The sequence below is a fragment of the Poecilia reticulata genome, unplaced genomic scaffold (genome assembly GCF_000633615.1).
Source record: "Poecilia reticulata strain Guanapo unplaced genomic scaffold, Guppy_female_1.0+MT scaffold_219, whole genome shotgun sequence".
NCBI lineage: Eukaryota > Metazoa > Chordata > Actinopteri > Cyprinodontiformes > Poeciliidae > Poecilia > Poecilia reticulata.
In genome coordinates this window covers 297,169-301,664 of record NW_007615023.1, presented here as the reverse complement: position 1 = coordinate 301,664, position 4,496 = coordinate 297,169, and the positions used below count along the sequence as shown (strand labels likewise).

The following is a 4,496-nucleotide window of genomic DNA, read 5'->3' as shown; positions in this document are numbered from 1 at the left end:
GAGAGATGAAAACACCCACCTTTTTTCTTGGAGTCTCCGACTCCTCCGACTCCTGAACGGACGACGACGACAACGACGCCGCCGCCGCTGCTGCTGCAGCAGCGTCCTCCGCCGGCACCACCACCGCTCCCTGAAATGTAAAAAGAACATCGATTTGGTTGTGCGACATGGAAGGAGCCATTCGGCAGCAGCCGAGAAAGCTCCCGAATGGCTCTCTTTCAGCCATCCGGGAGCTTTCTCGACAGCTGCCAAATGGCTTCGAGACAGGTGAGTAACCCAGGTAAGTCTAGGACAGATGAAAACCCACCCTAGATCTCTTTCTTGGAGATCTCTTTCTTGGAGACTCTTCATTTTCATCCTCCTCCTCCTCTTCCTCCTCCTCCTCTTCCTCCTCTTCGACCGCTCTCTGAAATGAGAAAAACAACAGTGAGTAGGGTGTGTGACATGGAAAGAGCCATTTGGCAGCAGCCGAGGAAGCTCCCGGATGGCTGGCCATCCGGGAGCTTTCTCGGCTGCTGCCAAATGGCTTCGAGGCAGGTAAGTAACCCAGGTAAGTCTAGGAGAGATGAAAACACCCACCTTCCCTTTCAGGTCTCGGGACCCGCGGCGGGAGTCCTCTTCCTCCTCCTCCTCCCCCCCCACCTGATCAGACTTGGACGCTGCAGCCGCCGCCACCACCACCGCTCCCTGAAATGTAAAAAGAACATCGATTTGGTTGTGCGACATGGAAGGAGCCATCCGGGAGCTTTCTCAGCTGCTGCCGAATGGCTTCGAGGAGGCAGGTAAGTGAGGCAGGTAAGTCGAGGACATGTGAAAACCCACCTTTTGGGAAGATGGGGATTTCCCCCACCTCTTCCCGGGGTCGGTGAGGCTGTCGAAGGTCTTACGGATCGCCGCGAGCTGGCTGCAGGACCTGTCGACGGCGTAGTATTTCTCCGCCGTCGACACGTCGTGGCACATCACCGAGGAGATAACCATTCGCTCATTTGGGGTGAGGTGATCCCTCGCCTTTGGAAAAAAAGGTAAGTTAACAACATTTCCTCGTTACTTACCGTTATTAAACGCAAAACGTTAGATGATCACTTACGTAGGTGGCGATAGACGTCCTAATGTCGGTCACCGTCGGCGTGCCGGGCAAGCCCAAGTTGGCCCACTCCCTCTGCATGGGCAACAGGAGCTTGCAGCACTGCTTGTTGGCCTCCGTGAAGATGACAAGGTCCGTCTTTGGCTGGAGTCTGGCACGGACGGCGAGCCACCGCTCCACCCACCCAAACTCCTCCTGGGTCAGGTACACCTTGGCCGAGCCGAAGGCTCGGTTCGTCTTGTGTTCCTTGACCTTTTGGGAGGGAGAGAGAGAGAGAGAGAGAGAGGGGGTTGGGTTCCTCCCTGCCATTCCACGGCAGGACTCGCTGCTGCGGGATGTCCGCAGCAGCGAGTGATGATCCCAGATGGCAGCATGAACACTTCATCCTTCGACCTACGTTGATGAGGAAGCCCTCCTCCAGCTCCTCATCCCTCGCACTCCTGGCCTCGGCGACCTCCAGAACCGTCATGTTCTGGAGGACGCCTGTCCTGTGGCCGTACACACAGGAGAGGTAGAGGGAGAGGAGCGCGTGGAACTTCCTCACGTCGTCCCAGGTGAGGTACTTCTCCAGGGAGTCTGAAAAGAGGAGGAAAAAAAATTCAAGGAAACCCATTAAAAGGCCTGGACACAGGAACGAGACACACACACAAACACACACACACACTCGAGGTGACAAAAGTCTATCTCACCGAGGACGCGGAGGATCTCCTCCTTGCACCTGGCCCGGCAAGCGCGGAGGTGACGCTTGGGGACCAGGTGCCTCAGCTTCGTCCTCTTAACGTGGATCTGCCGAATGGCGACCTGTCGTCCCAGGCCGGACACCGCTGAGCACAGGGCCCTGTGCACAGCGACGAGGGTGCGCTTGGACACCCGGGAGGTGGGCGGAGGGGTTTCCCTGAAGTACCTAAGGAACTCCAAGACGTTCACATAGTAATGTTTGATCGTGGTGACCGCCTTGCCGCTCCTCCGCAGGTGTTCCGACCATCTGCTCCGGAGGAAAAAAACAGAAAGAGTTAAACGAGAGGACACCAAAAAACATTCGCCAGCGTACGTCGGAGAGGGCCTTACTCGTAGATCTTGCGCACGTTGTTTAAGGCTATCCACGTGGAGGACCACCTCCCGCCATGCGCCAGGAAGCTGATGAACCGGTGGATCCTAGCAAGCTTGGAGCCCTGGTTCTCCTTCTGCTTCCTCCCATGGCTGGAGCCCTTCAGGTGATCCCAAAAGGACTCCATGTACCGGACTGCATACAAGAAATTTGAGAAGGTAAGTAAGGAAAGTTTCGGGCAAGCACGGACGGACGGACGGACGTGACTCACAGACTGCCGGCGGGAGGAAGCGGAATCGAGCCAGGACTCCACCAGCTCGGCTGCCACCTGCCTCCTGGTTGGGCGGGAGGTCCCCGTCGTCCTCGGAAGAGGTCTCCGGCTGGGTGGCGGGTGGAGGGAGGTCAGGCAGTCCCGCGGACTGAAGCTTCTGAAGACGAGAGAAAAAAAACAAATGAATTGACTCATTGAAAATGCATTTTTAGGTGCTGCCATTTGCTGCTGCGGAATGTCCGCCATCTTGAAGGAGGCCCTGCTGCTGCGGACATTCCGCAGCAGGGCCTGCTGCTCGCAAACGGCAGCAGGAGGAGAACTCGCAGCCGGAAGTCAGTACTGCCCGGAAGGAAAAGACAGGTAGGTAACGTAGGTCATTGACTNAGGAGAACTCGCAGCCGGAAGTCAGTACTGCCCGGAAGGAAAAGACAGGTAGGTAACGTAGGTCATTGACTCTTGGAATGAATGAATGAATGAATTAATGTCACATACCTGCTCCAGGTACTTCACCCGGTTCTCTTGCTTCTTCAAGGCCTTGGCCTGGACCCGGAGTCTCCTCCCCAGCCGCTGCAGCTGACCCTGCAGCACCTGGCAGTTGCCGCAAACGGCCGGCTGCGGCGAGCTGCAGGGCGCTCCCTCCCTCGCATCCTCCTCCTCGGGCAGGACTTCGAGGTCGAGGGAGGACCTCATGGGCGGATTTGGATTGGTCGCCCTCAGGTCCCTCAGCTGGGTGATTGTCAGCTCCTTTTTGACCCCGTCGACAACCTTGGCGAGCTCACCCGCCTCCATCTCGGGATGGCCCGTCTCGGACAGATGCGTGTCCAGCCGAGAACGGGCGTATCCGCATCCTTGGATGGGGCAGGTGAGCCCACGGATGTTGACCCTCCTTGAACCGAAGTTAAGGAGGATCTTTCTTTCATCTGGATTTTTTACCGCATGCTTGGTGATCAGGTGCTTCCCCAGATAGCGGTAGCTATAGAAGCACAGGGGGCAATCAGCCAGCGATTTGGGGGGGGCCATGATCTCTGTCTGTGGATGAAAWATTAAAGATAAATAACACTACTAAATAAAGCTTGTAATTTGGAAGCATGCTGCTCAAAGTCTACATTACTTGCTAGGAGGTCATAAGCCCTGGGAGCACAGAGAACCGACATGGCTTCAGCGTTGCAGCGGTTTTAGGTGCCCCACTCTCAGTGAATTGCAGCCACGTTATTCTCGGGGTTCGAATCCCGGGGTGGAATYGGTCAACCACTCAAACTACTCCGCTAAGCTACAGGGGTCCAGTTCGTGGTTGTCTACCGCACTGAGAAGCTCCAGCTGTGCTTCAGCTGGTGCAGGATGCAAGTCGCAAGACTAATCGAGCCACCGCAGCTGGAGCCACTTTTGACATTTTAATAAAAAAAACCTTGCTTTTCAGGTGGTGGCCATTCGGAAGCAGCGAGTTCTGCTGCAGGACTGCGGCAGCAGAACTCACTGCTGCTAATATGGCCGCCATTTGGAAGAAGATCCCCATGATTCTGAATGTCCGTACCTGGATGATCCTCGGATGTCTACAGTACTTGCTATGAGGTCATAATGTGTGGAACCAAATCTCGCAGCACCACATGTGGTGACTGTATATGGTGATTATCGGTCCCCTTTCCAAGGAAGGTTTTGGTGGCCTCCGATTTCCTCTACGACCTTCCTCCGATTTATAATTAATTTTTAACCGTTTTCCGGAAAAATGGTCAAAAATACCCTTTCCCGCGGTCCAACTGAACCGGGACCGGGATCATTGTGCTCCAGGGATTGCCCCGGTTCGGGTGGTGTCACTCCCGGAGACCTGGGTGGAGGAAAAACAAAAAATCGGGTTTCGGCGATAATTGGTTATTGCATCAATTTCGGTGATGCGGCTCGGTGAGAATTGGTTATCTCGCAGCACCAAGGCAACCCACATGGCTCCTTTACTTTAATGATTTAGCTGCCCGCTCTCCACTCCAGAGACCCGGGTTCGCTACCCGCTGGCTGCAAAAAGCCTTTTCTATTTTTGTTTTTGGCAAGTCCCGTTCCGCCAAATGGCTGGACCGTTCCACCGAATGGCTGGAACCCAAGCC

The 4,496-nt window shown here is 55.4% G+C and overlaps 1 protein-coding gene across 1 annotated transcript in view; it reads left to right on the top strand.

Annotated features, from left to right (window-relative positions):
- The window catches only part of LOC103460259 (leukemia inhibitory factor receptor-like), a 25,557-nt gene that overhangs the window by 5,320 nt on the left and 15,741 nt on the right, over positions 1–4,496 (top strand). The window lies entirely within an intron of this gene.